The 26,481-nt window shown below is 39.0% G+C and overlaps 1 pseudogene; it reads left to right on the forward strand.

Moving 5' to 3' along the window:
* The first annotated feature begins 3,868 nt into the window (after positions 1–3,868).
* Positions 3,869–26,135, forward strand: LOC104418358 (annotated as a pseudogene).
* The last annotated feature ends 346 nt before the right edge of the window (positions 26,136–26,481 follow it).

Here is a 26,481-nt window from a genome sequence, read left to right on the forward strand (position 1 = left end):
GGGAATCAACAATCAGGTTCCCTAGTGGATCCACGAAACCAATGGGCGATTCACAATTTTTTTTTTAAAATTAGTCCTTAGTGGATGATTCTTGATTCCAAGGTGGGAACCAGCCACCTAGACCCCTATCAATGGTTTCTCAATCTTCTACAATTATTTAGATGCTTCTCAAAGCAGTAAATGAAATTCAAAGTGTTATTCAGTAGATAAAGCTTTGCATGAAAAGATCTACAGCAAATACAATCTTGATTTTCATACCTTTATTGACATGTTAACTAAAAATTAAATATCAAAAGGGTTCGAGATTAGGTACCTGATTGAACTAGCACGATAATTAGTTTCAATTTTAAAGAACTAGATGAAACCGGTCCAATTCCCAATCCAAGTAAAGGCCCATCCGAGAATCGGACCGATTGGACTGGTTTTGGAACCAGTTTTTACCAGTGTTAAAAATTAAAAAAAATAAAATAAAAAGAAAAGAAAAAACCAGTCGCCTCTCTCTCTTAGTCTCTCTCTCTATATGCCCAACCACCATTGGCGCGGTAGCCTACAAGAACGTAGCTCGTTATTGCCTCTCAACTCATTTTCGTGAGACTTGCCACCTTTGCCGACACATCGCAAACTTGAGCAAGGTGAGTCCAAAATTGATTTTTTTTTTTTTTTTTAAGAGTTTTCAACTTATTGGGGATGGGTTTTTTACGGTCTCGTTGATTTTGACGCCAGCATTAAGCTTCCAGATGTAAGCATTCTGGTGCTTGGACAGGCCATGCTGATTTCTCATCTTTTCTCTGTCTTTGACTCCTCTTTTATCTCTTCGATTCAAAGTAATGGAATGGGAGTAGGCGTTCTAGTGCTTGGGCTTCTAGGTGTAGGTGTTCTTGTGCTTGGGTTTATGATTATTAGCCTTGAGGATCGTTAGTTTTTTGTTTAGTCGAAAAGTTCATATACTTATTGATTACATGTGTTTAATGTTTCCATACAAATTAAGAAGATTGCATTATTGTTTTCTCGCGTATTTATGTAAAATTGAAAGCCGTATAGGATATCAACGGTTGTAAAATAGGTTCTAGGAGACCCTGGAACCGGACCAGAAAAATAGGTAGGTTCCAAAACATATTTTGGTGCAAACAAGGTAGGATACTACAAGGTCCAAAAAAGGAGATCTTGGAACCGATCACCCCTAGCACCTAGTCGATATTGTATTGCTCCTTTTGAAGTTTCACTCAACACAATTGTATAAATGATATATAACATTTGCTATATAGTAATCACAAGTACATGTGGGAAAACAAATTCAATGCAATAGTTTGTTTCCATTGACATAGGTTTAAGATAATAGTTGATTCTATGGTTAAATATATATGCGAAATGGAATACGTAATTTGGGAAAATATAATTTTACGACTCTAGATGCATTTTTATTAGCAAGTACACTGCCCTCAGAATTCATTTGTTGAGAAGCATATCTGACGTTGCTCGATGTCTATGACAACTTGCCTAGAAATACAACAAACAACGAATGAATTTTATAGTTTGCATTAATTTTTTGTGTTTTGTAATAGAATAAGGGTAACATGGAATGTGAATTGTATCCAAAAACCAAATTTCTTTTCTCGAAATTTTTAGGCAAAAGCAAAATGCTTACTATTATCCAATTCGCAGTTTTTTGCACATCCAAATGGTAAGGATTTGGTTGCAAGGTTAATAGGAGAAAGATTTGTTTAGGCGTATCACCTTTCTTAGTCGTAGCTTGGCCACAATAACGTTGCTTGTTTCTTTACTCGAACTAATTTATGCAGAAAATTAAGACAGGGGAACCGATTTAATATTTGGATAAGTTGGGAAGACAACTGAGTCCAATGTTCAACAATCGCAAGAAATGACATAATTTCAAAATCTCTTTTTGCCTCGTTTTCCTTCCATTCCAATGGCCACCTGCCAAATGGTAACTTTCCAGTCACTTTAATGGTCATCTCAATCAATATATTTAGGATTGGCATTTTCAGACAGATTTGCTTTATCCCGTTTTGTGGGCCTTATACTCAGGGCAAAGTACACACGTTGCATCACCTGAACAAGGAAATTGGACAAAGGTTTAGACTATACAACGAAATGTATCCGACATACCCATGATTATGGAATTGGACAAAATGATGCCCCCACTGTCGGCCATTTCAAGGACAAGATGATGACTCTCTCTCTCTCTTTCAAATAGATTTTTCCACGTGAATGTCCAGTGCGTATGCAAATGGAACCATCCAGGCGACCACGTTGCTAACCAACAGACTATGACCCCTGATTTCACTTGTCATGTCTAGGGACCATCCAAAATTGGCCAAAGGCAGAAAAAGGCTTCTAGATGCTCTCCCAGGCAGTTTGAAAGAAGCAAAAACCTGTACGTTTTAGTACGTTATTTTTGCAGTGCAAGAATTTTTGTCATTTTTTTCCTAATTAGCTCACTTCACTTCCTCCATTCCAATGTTTTCTTACCTCGTAACTCCACACTAATGTTGCATTGCACTAAATCACCTAACCTCACAAGTCGATAGATTGACCTTTAATTATTAGTTCTTATTGAAGAAAACAAATCTTGAATGCACATCTCCCACACTTAGTTGTTGAATTAGGTTGGGTTCCACATTAAATGTACCTACCCAACAACTCAAGTGCACAGGTTATAAATGCACCTAATGGATACTGTATTGCTCTTTTTGAAGTTTCACTCACTACACCACAAACAAATAAAAAATATCTAATATTATCTAAATAGTAGTATATTTATTGAGCAAATACATATGGCAAATCAAATTCAATGCAATAGTTTATTTCAATTGACATAGGTTTGAGACTATAGTTGTTCTATTGTTATATATATGTGTGCAAAAATGTATAAGTCATTTAGGAAATGTACTTTCTATGCCCTCTGGATACACTTTTATTGGAAAATACACTGCCTTGGAATTCATTTGTTCATAAGCATATCCGACATTCCCCGTCCATGACAACTTACAAGATGTAACAAACAATGAATGAATTTTGTTGTTTGCATTAAAAAAAATTTGTGGTTCGTAATAGAACAAAGAGTAACACGGAATGTGTATTGTATCCATCTGAAAAACCAATTTCTTTTCTCGAAATCTGCTAGGGAAAAGCAAAATGCTTACTGCTATCCACTTTGCAGTTTTTGCACATCCAAATGATAAGGGTTTTGCAAGCTTAATAGGAGAAAGACATGTTTAGGCATGTGATCTTTATTAGGCATTGCTTGAGCACAAATCTTGCCCGTATCTATACTCGAACTAACTTAGGCAGAAAACTGAGACGGAGGAATCAATTTGAAAAATTGATAAGTTGGGGGTGGGTGCTATCGAGTCTAATGTTCAACAATCACAAGAAGCGAACGTAATTCCAAAATCTCTTTTTGCCTCGTTTTCCTTCTATTTTCATAGGCACCTGCCTAGTGGCAACTTTACAACCACCTTAATGGTCATCTCAGTACATATATTTAGGATTGGCATTTTCAGAGAGCACTTGATTTATCCCGTTTTGTGGGCCTCATAGTCAGGGCAAAGTACAAACCTTTTCTCATCTGAACAAGGAAATTGGACAAAGTTTTAGACTAGACAGCATTGTCGGCCATTTCATGGACAAGACGACGACGACTCTCTCTCTCTCTCTCTCTCTCTCAACTAGATTTGCCCACGTGAATGTCCAGTGCAAATGTGACCATCCAGGCGACAAAACATTATAGATTGTCTCTCTCATCCTGTTTGTTCATTGATTAGAAAAGCAAAAAAAAAAATTATCCTGTTTAAGAGGAGAATTAACTATCGCGCTCTCTTGCTGTCCACCATCGTTGCAATCATCTTCATCCAGTCGGGATACACCATTCTCTCTCCAAAAAGTCGCTCCCTTGCCCTCTTTCGTCCTCCCCCTTCTCCTTTTGCCTCCAAAACCCCTGAAGAAACACCTCTCTCTCCCTGTCAACCACCTGCTCTTTTGCCTACACTCCACTGATCGCTCCCCAAGCTCTGTCCATGGCTGACGCTGGCATTGAGAGCAATCCACTCATGCAGGACTTTAAGTTTCCCGATGCCATTGAGGTGAAGCACGTTTCTCCTGAGATGCATGCTCTCATGAAGAAGCTGATGTGAATGATCTTTTTGTCTGTCTCGTCAGTTTAATGTTTGTTGGGATTGTAGTTTGAGGTCTTGGTGTTTGTCATGGTGCTTGTGTTATACCGCAGGAGAGTGATCCGGAGATGAAAAGGGATGAACTTAGAAGAGTAAGTTTGTTCTGGAGTGAGAGATGGGCTCTACTTTTGATTTTAGATTATTATTTGCTTCATTCATGCATGCCATCTGCTGGTCAATTATTCTCTTTTCTGTTTGGTTTTCGTGGTTTTCTAATCTTGTATATTGACGCTTACATTGACTTAATTTTGTAATGTAGGCAGACACCATTCTCTCTCCAAAAAGTCGTTCCCTCGCCCTCTCTGGTCCTCCTTCTCCTTCTGCCTCCAGAGCTCCAGATATCCATCTGTCTCTCTCTCCCTCTCCACCACCTGCTCCTCCGCCCCCGCTCTGCTAAGAAAGGTGAAATGAGACGCACCCCAAAGAGGGCCTTAGCCACTGGCTCAGTGTCAACGGCCAATTTCCTTATTATAGTCAATATGCTCACGCTCATGGCTTCTACGACCTGCTTCGCTCTCTCTCGCTCTGTCTACCATCATCGTCATCATCTTCATCGATATGACAGACATCATTCTCTCTCCAATAAGTCGTTCCCTTGCCCTCTCTGGTCCTCCTCCTTCTCCTTCTGCCTCCAGAGCCCCTGCAGATCCACCTCTCTCTTCCTCTCCAACACCTGCTCCTCTAGCTCCGCTCCACCGACCACTCCCCGGGCTCCACCTGTGGTTGACGCTCCTGTCGAGAGCAACCCTCTCTTGCAGGACTTTGAGTTTCCCCCGTTTGATGTTATTGAGGCCAAGCATGTCCGTCCTGGGATTCTTGCACTCTTGAAGAAGCTGGTGTGAATGATTTTTTGTCTGTGTTGTTTGATCGTTGTTTGTTGATATTGTTATTTGAGGTCTTGGCATTTGTAATGTGTTTGTGGTTATGCCGCAGGAGAGTGATCTAAAGGAATTGGAGAGGACAGTGGAGCCATCATGGCCGAAGCTTGTGGAGCCGTTGGAGAAGATTCAGGATCGATTGGATGTGGTTTGGGGAATGTGCAGTCATCTCAAGAACGTCAAAGATACAGTTGAGCTGCGTGCTGCAGTAGAGGAAGTCCAGGTAATTTCTTTCACTTTGTGTTGGTTTGGAATGATTTATTGAGTGATGAAAAGGAGTGAAGATAGGAGACTTAAAGTGTGTTCTGGTGTAAGAGATGGCCTCTCTTGATGCTTTTAGATGAGTGTCAGTTTCACTCTAGCATGACATGCGCCGGCAATTATTCATTTTATGCATTTAGCTTTCATGGTTGGCCAAATTTTGAATCTTGATGCTTACATCGGCTTAGTTTTGCTTTTGCAATGCAGGCAGAAAAGGTTAAGTTTCAGCTTAGACTGAAGCAAAGTAAACCTATTTACAGTGCTTTTAAAGCTCTTCAAGCATCGCCCAATTGGAACGTGCTCAACGAAGCTCAAAAACGTATAGTGGAAAGTGAGTAAAACATTTGTCTTCGATCACCTTTTTTTCCTGTCTTGGGTAGTTTGATGACATAGTGTCTTAAATGTTCAATTTATATCATTGTCATTTCGTTGATCTGATCTCATAGTTGCTTTCACCTTTTTAGTTGCAAAAACAAGTGTATGTATACATAGTGTAGTGCTTATACTTTGTACTGAGATTAGTTGACATTCGGATTTGAAATAATATTGTCGCAGTCCAATTAAAGGAAGCAGTTCTGAATGGGGTTGCCCTGGAAGATGGCGAAAGAGAAGAGTTCAACAAAATTGTGCAGGTGGCCGTGATTAAGCAAAGTGTCTTTCGGTGTAGTATGTATAATGTTTTCTCTACTTGGCTTATGAGCATGGATGTACACATACACGGTATAAATTTCACAAAGTTTCAAAGTGAATCCCGCATGTAGTAAATGAAGACACACTCCGGCGGTGCATAAAACTTAGCTTCTTTTCTGCACTCTGCACTTCCAATCTCACTTATACTCAAAATTTCAAAGTGAACCCCACATCTTGTTAATGAAGACACACTATAGTGGTGCATAAAATTTGGCTTCTTTCCTGCTCTTCCAGTCTCACCTATTTTGTCTTTTGTTAAGCTCAGCCTCTCAACTCTATACCTTTTCGAGCTTCTGTTGGTGGAGTTTTATGTCAATGCCTTATACACTATTACCACTTACCTATTCTACCTGTGGCCTCTTCATATATATTTTGAACTCATATAAGTAATTTTTCAAACTTCAAGGGGCTCTAATAGTCTCTCAGTCCGGTGGCTGCTCTGCTTGTCCTGCACCTATAGATTTAAAAAGTGATGTAATCAGACAAAGTCCTCTCTAGTAAGCAAGACTTAAGTTGCCCAAATAATCCTCATACTTAGGTCAAAGAGATTCAGTTATGACGTCACCTTTATTTGAGAAAAGAAAATATTTAGAGTCAGTAGAGAGTACATGATGTACAAAAGGGAAGGGTTGAAGAAATTAACTCAAGCACCAAAAACCATTGTTATAAGGATGAGTTTGGAACAATGAATCATTCAAACTATTTTTGGGAAGAGTTTGGGTTGGAGGATGTTGAGAGAAGAGGAAGATATATGGTCTTTCTGACTAGGAACAAATGTGATAGTATTAAAGCTTTGATTAAGAAAGCAAGGACATACAGATTATTGAGAGGAGACAGGTTAGAAGTTTGATGGACGGGAGATGTGATGTTGATCATCTACGTGTTGATCATCTACGTGTGACTAACTTGTGTGTTCTTTATTTAACAAGTGAGCACCGAAAATGCCTCATGTAGGGGATTTTCCAGGGCATAACTGATGTAGGACGGCAAGTCCCCTGGTAGCGAGCCCAATCAATTGAGAACTTAAAGGGAAATTTTGACTAACGATTGCTCAGAAGAAGTAAATTCTTTAGGCATCAAATTCAAAGCAAAGAATTGCCGGTTTCAACTAATCATCAACTCTATTGAAAAGAAAGAATTGAAGCCCATATATTGACTCTAAATATTCTACTTCTAGTTGAAATAGGGAACCCCTAAACAAGAAGCCTAATTGAATTAGGAAACATAATATCCTGCTTGAACTGAAAAAAGGACACTTTGTGAAATCTTAATAGATTCCGAAGAAGAAAAAAAAATCCTAACAGATAACTTTACTCATTCCTCTTTCCAATAGTGAGGTAATTGATTAAAAGGGCACCATAGATATGCAAAACTATTTACAAAATCAAGTACAGGAGGAGTCTAGTCGGTCTGGAAATGCATTTTCATCAAGACTCGATCAGTCTGCTTTCCAAAAATCCGTAGTAAAAAGCAAAGATTCCCTAGTTTCTGCAAAATGACCTCTATATTTTGGATATTCTCCTGTTTCGCATGATTTTGTCTCAAAGAATGACGTGCAAAAACTTATCCCTGCTATCTTGCCTTAAATTTATTTGCATCGAAACTAAAACTTGCTATTACTTTGACATTGAACCGCACGTGGCGGGTGAGATGATGAGGACACTTTTGCTATAGTTTGCTGGAATGATCTATCAGATATTAGTTATTTCTACATTCTAGTGTCTTAGTGAACATTTTGAAAATTTTATGTTGATTTCATCACATAAGCCCCGCAGTGGCATTGATTGTGTAAAGATTAATCTTTTTATGCAAGAAAGCAGTAAAGTAGATTATTATATGATGCATTTCAATTGCCCAACCTCTGCCTTCTGATTAATTAGTTGATTACAGGAACTCGAAAAATTATCTAGTAAGTTTGAAGAGAATGTCTTTGATGCCACCAAAGAATTTGAAAAATTGATTACTGATAAGAAGGATATCAAAGGATTGCCTCATACAGCTCTTGGTTTGGCAGCACAAACAGCGGTGTCCAAGGTAATGCACAATAGCTTCCATTTTTGCCATGTCCTTGTTTCATTTTTTTCCGCCTGTTTGTTGCTCGTCCGTTTTATCATTTTTTGTCTTATTCAAGGGGCATGAAAGTGCAACCGCAGAAGATGGCCCCTGGGTGATCACCTTGGATGATCCAAGTTATAACTCCATCATGGAACATGCTCAGAACAGAGCTTTACACGAGGAAATCTACCATGCTTATGTTACTCGGGTCTCTAGCGGAGATTTCGACAACACTTTTATTATTGACCAAATCTTGAAGCTTAGATTGGAACAAGCAAAGCTTCTAGAATATAATAATTATGCTGAGGTATGGGTTTTTAAGGCCATTTATAAGATTTTTCTAGTTTAAATTTCATCATTTTGTCTTCTTTTTTTCTGTGTAAATTATGAATGGACAAGTCTGAAGCTTGTTAGACAATTTTTTTGTATTTTTTCGGACGATGACTTTCAAATTAATCACTAATTATAAACCAACTCCAATTGCTTTAGGCCGTTGTTTTGAGTTTATGATTTACAAGGGAAAAGAAAAAACTTTACGGCCGACAAAGTGGTCGTTGGTATTGTGTAGGTAATTATGGAAATATTTTCACTTTGATTCTGAAGTTCTTTCAAGCGTCCAATTTTCCGGAACTACAATTTGATGAATAATCCAATGCAAACTGATTTTGTACTCTTATATATGAAATAAATTCTTAAGTATGGTTCTGAATTTTTTCCTCCATATTAGTCCCGGAGGGGAATCTATTTGCATGGGTGAACTACTCACTGGATAGTGCTTTATCATCGCATATTAATGCATGATTCTCATCAGCTTAGCATGGCAAGAAAAATGGCTACCGTTGATGAAGCGGAAGAGCTCCTAGAAAAACTTAGGAGTGCTTCATGGGATACTGCAGCTCAAGGTACGACATGGATGAATATTCCTAGAATATGCAAGTCTTGTCAGTGTATGAAATTCTAATATCTGACGCTGCACTTTCGCGTTCTCATGTGATAAATATTCGAGATTATTTTTCTCTATGCTGCTTAAAAGTGCATGTTATACCCTGTATTTCAAGCTTCAAAACACTACACTTTGCATCATATGTGCTCTCTTGCATATATCCATATGATGATATGAGGAGCGTATTAAACCTTTAGTTCAGTTTGATGATGTCGACAGCATATACAAGGACGCTTTTACCGATTTTCCTTTTACTTTCAACTCAAAATTCATATCTTAATATAAGTTGCCTTGACTATTCAGACACGGAGGACATAAAACATTTCGCCAAGAGTCAAGGGGCAAAAGAATCTGGTTTCTCGTTGCCAAATGTAATGGAGGGCCTTTTCAACCTTGTGAGGACACTTTTTGGAATTGAGATTGAATCAGAATATGACGTCAGTGAGGTTGAAGCTCTCTCTCTCTCTCTCTCTCTCTCTCTCTCACACACACACACACACACATCTATGTATATAATAGAGTATAATGTATAGCAACAATGGTATTATTGATATGAAAGTCAACAAAGATACTTGCTCCTGAATTATCATGCCAAAATATACATCAGAGTACATATATACATGCCAAATATACCATCAGGCTTCTTACCAAGCAATGTCACCCTTCTCTGATTTTCCTTGTAAGTTATAATTTTTGAACATTATAATTAGACCCTGATTTATGTATTTGAATATGAACATGTAGTCTCAACAGCTTTTTGCAATTCCCAGGAGGAACTAAACCCGTATTTCTCATTGCCAAACGTAATGGAGGGCCTTTTCAACCTTGCTAGGACACTTTTTGAAATTGAGATTGAGGCTGCTGATGGACTAGCACCGGTATTTAAGTCAAATGCTTTGCTTCTGCCTTTCCTGTGCTTTTAGTCCATGTATTCTGATAAATGGTTATACATCCTCCAGGTCTGGAACAACGATGTTAGATTCTACTGTGTAAAAGATTCTTCAGGAAATCCAATTGCATACTTCTATTTTGATCCCTTCTCTTGACCATCCGAGAAACATGGAGAAGCATGGATGGACAAGGTTGTTGGTCGAAGCCGTGTGCTGTCTCGAGATGGTGCAAGTTCAAGATTACCAATTGCTCACATAGTGTGCAATCTAACACCGCCTGTGGGGAAAATGCCAAGTCTTATAACATTCGAAGAGGTCAATTTCCAACTCCTTTCCTCAGTTTATTAACATTTTCTCATTTGAGTCTAAAATACTAAAGAGATGGAGGTAGCTAGCGCAGCCACAAGCGAATGCAAGCCGGTGGCAATTAAATATTGCCATCAGAAACAAAAGTAGTAGACAAGAGTTGTTTAGTCTGGTCTCGACAACTCTTAATTTAACAATTGAATTTTGGTAACTTCCGGACGATAATAGCTTAAATAGGGCTCAAGCTTCTGCTATTATAAAGACATATCGATGAAGATATCTATGTATATTGTCCTCATTCCACACTGCCAAGAGCGGGACTACTGGAAGAATCAATATGTAGGTCCAATAACACTTGTTAGCGTGAGAAGATTGGTTTCTAGGAGAAGATTAATGAAGTAAATGCAAAGCAATTTTTGCTATAGAATTTTTTATGCCAACATATTCTTTGATGTGATTTCATGAATCCTATTAATGCTAAGATTTGTCTATGTATAATGCCTAAAGATACAAATTTCTCACCTCCAATATCTGCATCTAGAGATGGGTCTATTGTCCAATTTTTGGTATACCTGCTGCCATTCTAAAAAATTTTGATTCACACCTGATACTTACTGAATCGTCGGTTATTAACCATGAAGGTTTTGTACGAGTGAGCCATTCTTGTGCCACAAGAATTTGACTGTTTACAGGATATTATCATGGTCTCGATGAATGATAGATTTGTGACATTGTGCTCGCTATAGTGGTCTGTCGTTCATGAAATTTCTTAGTCTTCTTGACTGGCATTTGCTAGTTAAACTTTTGCCTTAAGATACATATTGTTGAAATTGGCAGGTTAAAACGGTTTTTCATGAATTTGGTCATGCACTTCAACACATGCTAACTAGACAGGACGAAGGCCTTGTTGCTGGCAGTGAAGGAATAGAGTGGGATGCTGTGGAATTGCCCTCTCAATTTATGGAGAACTGGTGTTACCACAGGTAATTTTCAGAACGAATTGATCTGCTATCATGTTTATATGTGTTTGCACTTCACAATTAAAAAAATGTTATCTATTTACTGGGATTAACAACAGATGATTTCCTGATGGAGCATTATGTGATGTTTGTGTTGCATTGCCTTTGTACTATCTCTGGAGCTAAAAGTGAGGGTATTGCCTCCTTGGTAGTTGGCAAATGATAGGCCCCTGTTGTCGATGTTATTAGACGACTTTTATGGCTCTTGTCAGGGTATGTTGAAATATCGCAGTTGAGTTGTGAATGGCTTTATATTAATCCAACCAGTTTGCAATGTCTCAATAGTTTCGTTATTCTCCTTTACTTCGTTCGCCTATTAGGATCTATATTACAGATAACGAAAAAGAATTACTACAAGGATTTGAGTTTTGTGTATTCATGTTCGCAACTTGGGCATGGGTGGTTGCACCAAGAATAATTTTCTTGGGAGATGTCGGGGTGACATATTCCTACACAATGTTATTTTCAATTTGTATTTTCTCTTTTCCTATTTTATGTGCCTTTCTTTTTAAGTTTAGTTAACCATGAATTCATAAGAATAAGTACTAGGGAAATACACATTAAGAAATGCGTTCTTATCCTTAAGTCCATCTATATCAGTACATATTGTTAAAATTATGTCTCGAGTTTGTGTCCGTGTACGATATCCGATCCGTACAAAATATTTACATGCTGAAACAAGAAAGAACGTGTGCGGAGCATTTGATGAAAAATGGCGCAGGATAGGAGCCGAAGAGATCCCGCCCATGATCTGCGCTTGGCGTTGGAAATAAAGTCTTCAATCTATGGGATTCTTCTCATTTGTCAGCTTGAAATCTGAAGGGGTGATCGTCCAAAAATTCCTACGTTATTAAATGCATGCACATGACCATGTGCATGCATGCCCGTAGAAAAAGGTGTGCTGCCTCAGAAGCCTATCATGTAGGCGCCCAATTTTCTCTCTTCTTGGTCATCTTTGTGGACTTCTTTCGTCTTGTTGCGGATAAAGAAGGAGAGAAGGCAGAAGCTCTTCTACGTGTGTCAGTACACGCTGCTCAGCTCACACGCTAACATTAAATGAATGGAGGCACATGCTTTGAAGATCGGTGCCTTCTGACAATTCTGGAGTACAATATTATTTTGTTTCCTTCTCTTCCACCGATAAAAAGGAGAAGACGTCTGGAGCTTGATGAGCTGCAAAAAGAAAAGAGCTTCGTAGTGAGCGAGAGAAAGAGCTCGAGAGAGAGAGAGTGCGAGGCTTGAGCTCAGAGAGGTTTTGTGCGGAAGTTGAGTCCATTGATTTGTTTTGTTAAACACAGTGGGTATCGGGTATAAAGTAGGGCTGGGAAACACTTGAGTGCATATGTGATTGTAATCCTGTAATTCTCCGATTTATAGTGGATTGATTTGCTGGCTCTCCCCGTGGACGTAGGTTCCGACATTCGGACCGAACCACGTAAATTTCTGGTGTCCTGTCATTTTATTGTTCCTCGTTTTATTTCGATCGATTTCTATAGCTCCCGACATAATTGCAAATATACGATCCGCTTCCGCTGCGACGCCGATTAATTTCAACAATTGGTATCAGAGCTAAGACTTTGCAATTATGTCTGGAGCAAAAGTAGAAATTGAGAAATTTAATGGGAGGAACAACTTTGGGTTATGGAGCGTCAAGATGAAGGCGCTATTAACAACTCAAGGATTAGCCAAGGCATTGGAGGGCAAGGCTCGGTTGCCGAAACAATGCGAGATGCCGAGAAGGACGAGCTAATGGAGAAGGCCAAGAGCATCATCCTGTTGAACTTATCGGATGAAGTGCTAATAGAGGTGGCCGAGGAGGAGGATGCCGCAGCGTTATGGGCCAAACTCCAGGCCCTCTATGTAAAGAAGGGTTTGAACAATCGCTTATATATGCTGAAGAGAATGTTCCAGTTCCGATACACTGAAGGTACGTCCATTAGATCCCACTTAGATGAGTTTAATAAACTCATGATGGACTTGAAGAATGTTGGCAAGATTTTAGATGATGAAGAACAAGGCATGATGTTGTTGGCGTCTTTACCGGAGTCATGGGAGCACTTTACCGACTCCTTGTTACAGGGGCGTACTACGATTACCTCAGAAGAGGTAAAATCCGCCCTGTTTTCAAAGGAGTGGCAGAGAAAGTTGCGTGATGACAGTCTAGCGCAAGATGTAGCGCGTGGACTGGTGATTCGAGGTAGAGATCAACATCGGAGGCCCAGCAACAGAAGTCAAAGCAAAAGCAGGTCGAAGTCGCGACATAGAAAATCAAAAGGTCGCGTGAAGTGCTTCGAATGTCACGAGGAGGGGCACATAAGGAGAAATTGTCCAAAGCTAAGAAATAAAGGCGTTTGGCAAAATGCCACAAGCAGTGTGGCGAATGTTGCCGAGGAGAGTACCAGTGATGCCGAGGCTGTCCTATGTGTATCTACGAGTTCGTCAGAAGACGAATGGGTGCTAGATTCTGGATGTTCCTATCACATGACTCCTCACAAGAACTGGTTCACTACCTACCAGACTGCAGATGGTGGTAGAGTTCTTTTGGGGAATAATGCAGCCTGCAAGGTTGTGGGGATAGGAACAGTTCGGATCCGAATGCACGATGGCGTAGAACGGACGTTGACAGACGTAAGGCATGTACCGACGCTGAAGAAGAGCCTTATTTCTCTGGGTACACTCGATGACCTCGGGTGCAAATACACAGCTGAAGGTGGAGTGCTGAAGATCTCTCGAGGTGCCCCGACAAAGTGATGAAAGGGAAGAAGGCAAATTCTCTCTATCATTTACTGGGAGAAACCGTGACTGGAGTTGCTGCAGTTTCATCAGGTGAGTCAGACTCAAATTTGACTCAATTATGGCATATGCGATTGGGACACATGAGTGAGGCAGGTATGACAATGCTGAGTGAGAAGGGGTTGTTGAAAGGTCAGAAGACAGGAAAGCTGGACCTGTGTGAGCACTGCATCTTCGGGAAGCAGCGTCGTGTCAAATTTGGTACAGCTCTACATTCGACCAAGCAACCGCCGAATACATTCATTCAGATGTTTGGGGACCGTCTCGGTTCCATCGAAAGGAGGTGCCGATATATGCGACATTCATCGACGATTATTCAAGGAAGGTATGGGTGTACTTCTGAAGCACAAATCGAGGTATTTGATCGGTTCAAGAATTTTAAGGCATTGATTGAGAAGCAGTCAAGTAAACAAATTAAGTGCCGAGAACCGATAATGGCATGGAGTTACGTGGTAAGGACTTTACCGAGTTACGCCAAAAGGAAGGGATTGTGAGACACCGCACAGTTCCGGGACACCACAGCGAGAATGGCGTAGCGTAACGAAAGAACGAGAACTCTACTCGGCGAGCTCGGTGCATGCTTTCGCATGCGGGATTGGGCAAGGAATTTTGGGCCGAAGCAATAAATATGGCGTGTTACCAGTTAATCGATCTCCATCTTCGCTATCGAGTGGAAGACTCTGAAGAAGTATGGTCGGGAAACCCGTTGATTACTCCGGATTACGAATATTCGGATGTCTGCGTATGCTCATGCGAGAGATGGTAAGCTTGAGCCGAGGGCAAAGAAGTGCATATTTCTGGGTTATGCACAAGGGGTGAAAGGCTACCGGGTTGTGGTGCACGATCCCCAGATCACCCGGTTTTCTAATCGCAGAGACGTGATCTTCGACGAGACCGCAATGCTTCAAAAGAGGAATCTTGAGACTCAACCAAGTAGAGCAAACGGATCATGGTGTCGAAGTGAGGTGGAGATTCAGCGGAGTCTCCAAAGACCTCGGAGGTAACAGAGGAAGAGATTGCAGATGAGGCCACAATTCCTGAGGACGGTGATACTGAACAACCAGCAGAGCCACAACACAACATAGCCACGGGCAGACAAAGAAGGCAAATTAAACCACCGGTACGTTATGGTTATTCTGATATTGCCTATGCATTAACTGTAGGTGATGAGGTGGAGATGGATGAGCCTTCATCCTATTCTGAGGCGATGGCTAGTGCTGAGTCATCACAATGGCTAGAGGCTATGAGTGAAGAAATAGAATCACTCTATCGAAATCAGACATGGGAGTTGATCAAAGTACCCAAAAGTCAGAAAATTGTTGGATGCAAATGGGTCTACAAACGGAAAGAAGGCATTCCGGTGTAGAGGCAGCCGAGGTTCAAGGCGAGACTTGTTGCGAGGGGGTATACTCAACGAGAGGGCATCGACTACAATGAAGTGTTTCTCTCTGTGGTAAGGCATACCTCTATTCGTGTATTACTTGCATTAGTTGTTGCACAGGATCTTGAGCTGGAGCGGCTAGATGTGAAACGGCATTTCTTCATGGTGAATTGGAGGAACAAATTTACATGAAGCAGCTCGAGGGATTTGCTATTCCAGGTAAGGAAGACCATGTTTGCTTATGAAGAAATCCTTGTATGGATTGAAACAATCTCCTAGACAATGGTATAAGCGTTTTGATGCTTTCATGACTAGTCAAAATTATTCGAAAAGTCAGTTTGATAGTTGTGTTTATTTTAGGAGATTGGAGGATGGGTCTTTGATTTATTTGCTATTATATGTTGATGATATGTTAATAGCAGCTAAACATATGTCCGATATTGATGTGTTGAAGCGGCGGTTGAGTGCTGAGTTTGAAATGAAAGAATTAGGTGCTGCTAAGAAAATATTGGGTATGGAAATTTTGCGTGACAAAGCTGCAGGAACGTTGCGTTTGTCTCAAAAGAAATACATTGAAAAGATCGTGGCACGTTTTAATATGCAGTCAGCAAAATCTGTAAGTACTCCTTTAGCCGCACATTTCAAACTTTCGACAAGTTATCACCGCAACCGAGGAGGAGGAGGAACATATGTCCCATGTTCCTTATTCTAGTGCAAAGTGGGTAGTATTATGTATGCCATGGTATGTACTAGACCGACATTTCACAGGCTGTAAGTGTTGTCACCGTTACATGAAGCACCAGGTAAGACTCATTGGGAAGCCGTGAAATGGATCCTCGGATATCTAAAAGGGACAGCGAGACGTCGGCATTATGTTTCGGAGGAACGTCAATGGCAATGAGACCACAGTGGTACGTGGATTCAGATCACGCCGGTAACTTGGATGATCGCAGATCGTTAGCGTGGTACGTGTTTACGCTAGCGAGGTGGTGCAATAAGTTGGAAAGCGTCTTTACAAGATGATGTTGCATTGTCTTCAAGGCGAGGCGGAGTACATGGCACTAACCTTTGTTGCAAAGGAGTCGATATGGCTAAGGGGTTTACTCTCGGACCTTGGACTGGAGCAGAAAAGTGTCACCATACACTGTGACAATCAAGGTGCGATATATTTGGCTTACAATCCAATATATCACGAGCGAACAAAACATATCGACATCAGGTACCATTTCATCCGAGATGTCATAGCGAAGGGTAAAATTGTTGTGAAGAAAATAGCAACAACGGAGAACCCAGCAGATATGATGACGAAGCCTGTTCCTTCAGCAAAGCTCGAGCTCTGTATGAGCTCGATTGGCGTCTGTAGAATATGAGCGCCCATTGGGGCGTTGGGAGAGCCGAGCATGGAAAATAATCACTATAACTTGGCTTCAAACGTCGAGCCAAGGTGGAGAATTGTTAAAATTATGTCTCGAGTTTGTGTCCGTGTACGATATCCGATCCGTACAAAATATTTACATGCTGAAACAAGAAAGAACGTGTGCGGAGCATTTGATGAAAAATGGCGCAGGATAGGAGCCGAAGAGATCCGCCCATGATCTGCGCTTGGCGTTGGAAATAAAGTCTTCAATCTATGGGATTCTTCTCATTTGTCAGCTTGAAATCTGAAGGGGTGATCGTCCAAAAATTCCTACGTTATTAAATGCATGCACATGACCATGTGCATGCATGCCCGTAGAAAAGGTGTGCTGCCTCAGAAGCCTATCATGTAGGCGCCCAATTTTCTCTCTTCTTGGTCATCTTTGTGGACTTCTTTCGTCTTGTTGCGGATAAAGAAGGAGAGAAGGCAGAAGCTCTTCTACGTGTGTCAGTACACGCTGCTCAGCTCACACGCTAACATTAAATGAATGGAGGCACATGCTTTGAAGATCGGTGCCTTCTGACAATTCTGGAGTACAATATTATTTTGTTTCCTTCTCTTCCACCGATAAAAAGGAGAAGACGTCTGGAGCTTGATGAGCTGCAAAAGAAAAGAGCTTCGTAGTGAGCGAGAGAAAAGAGCTCGAGAGAGAGAGAGTGCGAGGCTTGAGCTCAGAGAGGTTTTGTGCGGAAGTTGAGTCCATTGATTTGTTTTGTTAAACACAGTGGGTATCGGGTATAAAGTAGGGCTGGGAAACACTTGAGTGCATATGTGATTGTAATCCTGTAATTCTCCGATTTATAGTGGATTGATTTGCTGGCTCTCCCCGTGGACGTAGGTTCCGACATTCGGACCGAACCACGTAAATTTCTGGTGTCCTGTCATTTTATTGTTCCTCGTTTTATTTCGATCGATTTCTATAGCTCCCGACATAATTGCAAATATACGATCCGCTTCCGCTGCGACGCCGATTAATTTCAACACATATAACGCAGGTTTTATGCATAAAAATGAAATGGTTAACATATAGGACAATACATCCATTTTTTCTGTATTTACTGTTGTAAAGTTCTTAAAGAGTAAATATCCGGACTTTGCTTTCCATGTAGCTAAAAACTCTTTCCTCTTACCATTGATGTTATCCTTTTTTTGCTGCTCATGAAAGTTGCAATGTCTTTTTCTCCTTGTGGAGGAGACAAGTACAGTAGGAGTATCATAACTTTCACATGATACTTGGTGAATCATAATTTTTTTCGCTCACTTAAATTTCATAAATTTGAAAAATCAATACTTAAGTGCCATTGGCAATTTACCTTATCGAAAAATTCGACACCTATATGGCACTATTGACACCAATGTAGACAATTTTTGTAATTTTTTTTACTCACTTAAGTGACACAAGTTTGATAAATCGATCACTTAAATGCCATGAACAATTTGCCTCATTGGAAAATCCACTACTAGCCTTGTCCAGATCTAACGAGGGCCTTCGCGCCCTCACCACAAAGGTGCTCGCCTGCCGTTGACGATGGCCTTAGGGCCTTCATGGCCTCGTTGGTCAAGGGCAAGGCCTTTGCGACTGACTGGTGCACAAAAAAATAAAAATAAAAACTCAAAACTCAAAAATTCAAAAAATAATTAAGAAAAAATCAATTTAAAAAAAATTGCAAAAAACAATCCACGCATGACTATTTGTTAGAAATGGCACGCAAATGATCAATTTTACTCATATGTGACATTTAAGTGAACAAAAAAAAATTATGGCACTCAAGTGAGTGTGATATGAAAATTATGACACTCTTGCTATACTTGTCCCCTCGTCGAATATCTATAAACAGACTTTAATATTTGACACAATAAAAGTGCTCTCTCCGTGTGCGTACACATGCACACTTTTGCAAACACTATGTATGAGTGTATGCATGTCAGTAACCTGGGAGAGTAATTATACAACCCTTGAACCGCAGGGATACCATCATGGGAATCGCAAAGCACTACGAAACTGGTGAGACTCTCCCTGAGGATAAATATGGACAGCTCCTCGCAGATAGGGCAGGCTCCTCCAGCCTTGAACAGGTTACTTCTCACTTGCGAAAAACTTGTCTTGCTTCGTTCTTCTGCACTTGATGAACAAACCCTGTTCATATTTTCTTTTCCTTCGCCTATAACTATTTTTTCTACCAGAAAATTGTATTATTTGGTGTAGAAGAAATTTCTTCCAAAATTTTATAGTTTTTGCTGCTATTTACTTGAGCTGACTGGTAATTAGCTGGGACCGTTCTTTATTCATTTAATATGATAAGTGAATTTCCTTTTGGTGGTGTTGAAGGACATATATATGAGCTGACAAGAAGATAAAAGTCCATGAGAGCCTATCGATGAACTGCTACCTAATCTATCATACCAACTGCAAATTGTTCATGTCATCTAATTCTTCCCTTTACATTCTATCTTCCAAAGTCTTTTCCCTTTCGACATCTTTCGCTTGGTTTGGTGCATGCAGCTTTGTTGGGCAGCCTCTCTCACCCCAAAAGTTAGTTCAAAGGATGGAGTTTTCCCTCATATTTACAAATCGAGTCGAAGCCGCAACAATCTGTATCTCCCCAATTACTATGAGTCCAGTCTTGTTGGTAACCTGAGCTTTGATATCAATATTGAGTGGTCTTGAACCTATCTTATGTCAAAAGTTAGCTTAAAGAATGAGACTTTTCCTCACACTTATAAATTTAGAATTAGGCATTTTCACAATCGATGTGAGATAAATCTGAACATATATCTTAGGCATGACGAACCCCGACCAAAACAATTGTAGAAGAAGTCAAGCAAGTTCTTCAGCCTTTTGTCTGGTTAAGAAGCAACAACGAGATGATTCATCATTTCATCAGCTTCTTACTTTTGTGGCACCTTTAGATGTCAGGACTGTTTCAAATAGCTTCCAAAGAGAAGAAAAGCTATTTTAGCAGGCATTTCCCTATCCTTGTGGGAAGGCGGCTCAGAAAAGGCATTTCCCAAGCTTTTTGGGTGAACTTATGTTTCTCTCCACCTCTTTCTTTGAAGCAGATAGGCAAAGAGATATTTGCGGTTCCTCTTGTCTCACTTGTCTATGTCCTCGTGGTGCTGCATTTATCTTACTTGTGGCCATCCGAGCACACATGTTTGAAATGATAAAACAAGAGGACTCCAAATTTCATCGGTTCATGTCCCTATAACAGTGAGGGGGCTTGTTTATTAGTTTGTTTAATTATAGTGCAAGCATGGTAAAATAGTCCGAATAAGTCTTAAACGTATTGTGTGGTGGTCAATCCCATCCTAGATCTTTCAATTGTTTCAATTTACTCCCAAACATTTTGACAATTTGTCAACTCCGTTATAAGTCTTTCAATTATGCCAATTTAGTCACAAATTTGTTTACAATTTGTCAATATAGTCCTAAAACTTTTAACGAATTGTCAATGTAGTCCTTTCAACTAATTTTGATCCAAAATCGTTAACATAGAGGTTGAGCCAACATTAGCACCATCCATTCTACAGGGTGCGACTAGCACTAATGTGGACTATTTTTTTTTAATTCTAATTATTTTTTATTCTTTTCTTTTCTTTTTTCCTTTTCTTTGTCTTTATGTTGCTATGGCCATCGGCCCCTTAGTAGAGGACCGGTGACCTTCATCGGCCCTTGGGCAAGGGTTGAAAACCCTCACTGGTCCTTGACCGAGGGTCGCAAAGCCCTTATCGACTATGGGCAAGGATCACGGCCCTTGCCAGATCTAGGTGAGGGCTCTCGAGCCCTCACTATGGCCAACAAGGGCCGTGACATCCTCATTACAGCCTATGAGGCATTGGGCGAGGGGCTTGCATTGTGCTTGTTAGCTATAGTGAGGCCGGGCCACAAGGGCTTGCAACACCCTCCCCTAGATCCTTACAAGGGTTGCAACTCTTGCATGCAACTAGTGAGGGCTTCACGGCCCTCAACCTATGGTTAGCGGCCTTGCCAACTCAATGAAGAAGAAAGAAAAAACAAAGAAATTAAATAAATAAATTGAGTTTTTTTAAAAAAAAATCAAAAGTTATCCACGTCGGCGTTGGCTTTGGCATCGACCTTGTCACATAGGATGGTAAACACTGATTAGATTGCTATGTTACTAATTTCTTGTCAAAATTAGCCAGAATGACTATATTGGTAATTCATTAAAAGGTTTAGAATTAAATTTGTAAACTGTCAAAAGATTTAGGACTAAATTGGCATGATTTAAAAGGTTTATGATTAAATTGATCATCATATAATAGGTTTAGCACTAAATTGGCACAATTGAAATGTTTATAACTGAATTGGCCGCCATACAATAAGTTTATGACTTTTTGAATAATTTTTCCATGCAAGCATGGTTATGACTATGCTATTTTGCTATACATTCTTTGACATGATGCAAATCAAATTATTTTCCCAGGGGTGATCGTTACTCCTTCGTAGATTGAGCATTAGCAAAGTAAAATAAGATAATTAGGAAATTGGAAATTGCATATGCTAAAGAATTTACTCTCAAGGAATCATACTATTGTAGGACTTGTTTATTACTTCTATTGTTTGTGGAATTTCTCAGATAAGATTAGCAAGTGTAGATCTGCAACTTCATACAAAATATGTTCCTGGTGGGTTAGAATCTATATATGATGTGGATCGAAGGGTTCGTGAAAAAACCGAGGTGATCCCTCCACTTCAAGAGGACCGATCCCTTTGTACTTTCGACTCTATATTTGTAGGTTCGTCTTCTTACCTGTCAAAATGGTTCTTTGAGAGTATATACATACCTTATTGGATAGATCTTTATCTTATACGGCTGTGAATCTATTGCTTTTCACTTATGTTCAGGTGACTATGCAGCCGGTTATTACAGTTACCAGGTATAGGATATTCTTTTCTGGTGGTTATGCCAGATTTTTTCAAGTCCTTTATAGCTAGTTTCTTATAGAGATGAAACACTTTTTTCTGAATATAATACAACCCTTTTGAGTAATGGTTTATCCTTATTCATGCTTGAGATTGATTTATTCCATGATTTGTGAGATTCTAATCCTGAATGTGTTTGTTAGTGGGCGGAGGTGCTATCTGCAGATGCTTTCTCTGCATTTGAGGACGCCGGTTTGAATGACAGCAAGGTATGTTTGAGAAGTTGTGGACATATTTGGAATAAAAAAATAATGCTGCTAAAAAGCACCTTGGCTCTTGTACTTGCCACTCAAGTTGGGTTTATACACGTGTGAAGCAAGATGGAAAAATTGTCCATAAAATCTTAAATCTATTGAATTTTTGCCAATTTAGTCATAAATATTTTAATTTTGTCAATTGAATCATAAACATTTACATTTTTAACAAATTAAGTCCATATGATATTGGAAATCTAACGTGGACACCAATCATGTCATATAAAATAATTGCTATAGAAGTGAACAATATTTAATAATATTTTTATTTTTTATTTTTTATTTATTTAATTATTTGTTTTTTTTTCTCTCTACCAACCATCACTAGACTTCATCAATGGTCGACGGAGATTGCCAGCCTGAGGCAAGAGCGAAGATTGCCCTCACTGGCTTGGTGAGGTCGCCCTTGCCAACCTCAAGCGAGGGGTGCCCTTACTAGGCGAGGGTGGCCTTAGCCTTGGCACCTGAGGCTAGCAAACTCTATTGGCCATCAATGAGGTCTAATCATGGTTGACAAAGTTGAAAAAGGAAAAAACAAAAAGAAAAAGTTTTTAAAAAAGGAAAAAATTAATAAAAATAAAAAATTCTAAAAAATATTACTATTTGTTCATGTCAATGCTAGCCATCCTATGCGCTATAGCTACATTTATATTAACAATTTCCTACCAAAATTAGTTAAATAGACTCAATTAGCAAAAAGTAAAAAGGTTTAGAATTCAATCAGAAAAATTGAAAAGTTTAGAACTAATAGGTAAAAGTGCAATAGGTTTAGGACTTTTTGGACAATTTTTCTAAACAATGAAGGTAATGAGGGCTAATACCTTGAAAAATCCTATATTTATACATATTTGACAAATTTACTTCAAACTAATTTTTTTATCACTAAAAACCTCAAATTGACACAATTATAATAAATTTACCTCAAATTAATTTTTTTACCACAAAAACTAATATATTTGTGATAAATTTACCCTTTATTAGTTTATATTAAATTGAATTATTTACATGAAATATCACAAATTAGTTCACCTATGACAAGTAGAGGATAAAACTTCAAATTGGTATATCTATCAATTGTCACATGTCATCCAATTCAAAAATTTGACGGTGAAATTTTACATAAATTAACAGAGGGTAGATTTGTCACAAGTATATAAGTTTGAGATTTTTAATGGTCAAAAAATTAATTTTGAGTTAATTTATTATGGATGTACCAATTTGGGATTTTTCATAGTATTAACCATAGTAATAAACATGCGACATTGCTTTTTCTTCCCCAAATGGACTAGCGGTGAGTAATCCTGGAATATCCAAGCAAAGAGTGGAAGCCTAGTCAAACCTGATGGTCTACATACTCTGTATGCTTAGCCACTTATGTCCATGGCTCTCTATCAACTGTACACATTAGGAAGAGCCCATACCTATTACATTGCGTAGTTGAACTCTTTGGACTAGTGTAGTGCAATCATGAGTTAATAGAGAATAAAAATAAGGAAGAGAATTTGAGACACAAAAATTTATCCAAGTTCACCTTTAAACTAAGATTATATCCATTAGAGGATTTCACTATAATTAGCACATCATATATCTCTATTACAATCCTCAATTATAAGAGAATGAGATTATATACTCCAAGTAACTATTCATGGCTTATTTCCTTTCAGCTCTAATGGCAAGCCAATGTGATCCCTTTTTTATGCATTAGCATGGTCTAGTCACTCTAGAAGTTTAGCAAAATTGATTGTTTTCCATGAGATCAAAGGAGGAAGTAAGCAATTGACTAGGAAGCTCATTAGATGCTTTATAGATGATGAAACCCGAGTCTTATGGAAAGGTCCCTTGGATCATTGATAGCACATCATAGTAAGGGGTCAAAAACACCTAAAGTGCCAAAACTTGACACAGGGGGACACTTCAATATCAAAAATTACTAAAGTAACACTTAAGTGTCAAAATCTAAATAAAATTGATCAATTAAGTACCAATGGTGAAAATTTTGCCAAAATACTAATGTGATGATTTTCAGGTGAGGTACGTGCAAAACGTCGTTTTGCACAATGACATGACTAGACAAGTGCAAAAATGACATTGTTTTGCTGACGTGGCTATATAATCAATATAAATATTAATTAAATTAAATTTAAAACTAAAATATATATTATATATATATATAAAAAAAAAAAAAAAAAGATGATGAGGGCTTGCAAGCCCTCACCACCAGATCAACTAGGAACGCCGGCCCTTAGCTAGGGCCCAATGACCCCAACGGACCTTTCCCCCACCATCAAGCCTTTCCTAGTGATGGTGGGAAGGCGGTGGCAAGGGGTTAGTGCTCGCCTTCTAACGCCTCCTCCTCCTCCTCCTCCTCCTCCTCCTTTTTTTTAAAATATAAATATAGATATTTTAATTTAATTAACATTATATTAAAATTCAAAAAAAAAAAACGACATTGTTTTTGTTCATTGTCACTAAATCAGCTCTCCAGCATGCCACATAAGCAAATTATTTTATTAAAAAATTACCATATAGGATTTCTGACCACTTTCGCTGGACTTGACACTCAAGTATCCCATTTTAAAAAAAAAATGATACTTAAGTGTTACCTTCGTAACTTTGGGTACTTAAGGGCATGTTTGACAACCGGCCAAATAGTGTTTGATTTAGTTCTTTTGATCTCAAGAGTAAATTTAGAATAAAAATCCATTTGATAAATTTTTTGTTCTCGGGAATAGATTTGGAGTAGACTCAAGAAGTAAAAAAAAAAAAGTTTTTTTTTGGGTAAAAGTAAGAAAAAAGTTAATTCTTTATTCCTAGGAACAATTCCAAAATCAAGCCAATCAAAAAATTTTTCTTTTATTTTCTCTTCTTCTTTCCTTCTTGTTTTGCTTCCTTTTCTCTTCTTCTTCCAACGGCGACTTGTGGCAGTGGAAGAAGAAGAGAAAAGGAAGAAAAACAAGAAGGAAAGAAGAAGAGAAAAGAAAAGAAAAAATTTTGGTTGTCGGCGATTGGGCGAGCTCGACCTCACCAAATCTAGGTGAGGTCGAGCCTTGCCTCACCTAGCCAGGGCTTGGCCAAGCCTCACCCAGCTATCGACGACACTCCAGTGAGTTTGCCGGTCATCCCAAGGCCGACGACTAGCTAAGGAAGAAGATAAAAGAAAATTAAAATAAAATAAAAAATTAGAAGAAAATGATTTAGATTAGAAATTTTGAGAATGGTGCCAAATGCAATTCTATCCTGGAAATAAAAATTTTGGATAGTTACCAAACGTTTTCAAATGTTTAGAATTTGTTCTTGGAAACAAAATCAAAAAGAATTATTTCCAATTAGAAATTGTTTTTAGGAATAGAATGATTACCAATGAGACTCTATGTATCTCTCTGTGCCAAGTTTTGACACTCCCAATATCCAGCTCCCCATAATAAAGCCATGGCTTAACGTACATAAAAATCTTCTGAGCGATATTAGAATATCTTTTTTCTATATTCAATCTTCTTAGCCAACCTCACCTCCAACATCATGCCAGGTCATCAACAAGTTTTCTGAAAACATTGCACACGGGCAGTCTTCTTGTCCCGTCCGCTACTATTCAGTTATGAAGCTCCTTTAAATATGTTAATTGTTGGTTTTTATCATGATCTCTGGAGCGTGGTCGACAGGCTCTCAAAGAAACAGGCCGAAGGTTTCGAGAGACTATTCTTGCTCTTGGAGGTGGAAAACATCCACTTCAGGTTCGGAAGTTGTAATTTTACATGACATACTCATTATTTACACAATCTAGTTAGTTTTACTGGACGTTCTCACTGTGCCAATTTTGCTCTACCCAGGTTTTCATTGAATTTCGAGGACGTGAGCCTTCACTTGATGCATTACTCAGGCATAACGGCCTTTTGCCAGTTGCAGCATAATGCTGTCCTAATGGCTATTTCTGTTGATATGGTCCAAAAGGAAGGTTGGGGTCCCAGACAATATTCATGTATATAGTTTACATATGGTTCATGCCAACCATAGCAATACCATAGCAGAAAAGAAATTTCCAAATAAGTGTAGAGAAACTCTTGTTTAGCCTTTTCTCTCCTTTAATGTGCATGTCACTATAGTAAGGAATACATGTGGATCAAGGGTAGACTAGACAGTTTCAAATTATAAAGACTTCGAAATTTCTTAACCTTATTTTCACTACTTGCAAGTCTTTGAATTCTAAAACCTAAAATGGCCATCTATCGGTATCTCAATGTTCTTTTTTGCGTTTATAATTATGACTGAACCTTGAGCACGATTAGCTTTCTACTTGGGAGTGTACAACGAATACGATCAGCTTGTACATGAGAGTTGTCGGACCCATCGACTCGATTTTTGTGCCTTGAAACAATCGCAACCTAACATTTGAGAATGAGGTTTGATACATAGAAAGTGTCGAGATCTTGGATTTCCACGAATTGGGCTAAATGTACAA

Source organism: Eucalyptus grandis, chromosome 9, assembly GCF_016545825.1.
Source record: "Eucalyptus grandis isolate ANBG69807.140 chromosome 9, ASM1654582v1, whole genome shotgun sequence".
NCBI lineage: Eukaryota > Viridiplantae > Streptophyta > Magnoliopsida > Myrtales > Myrtaceae > Eucalyptus > Eucalyptus grandis.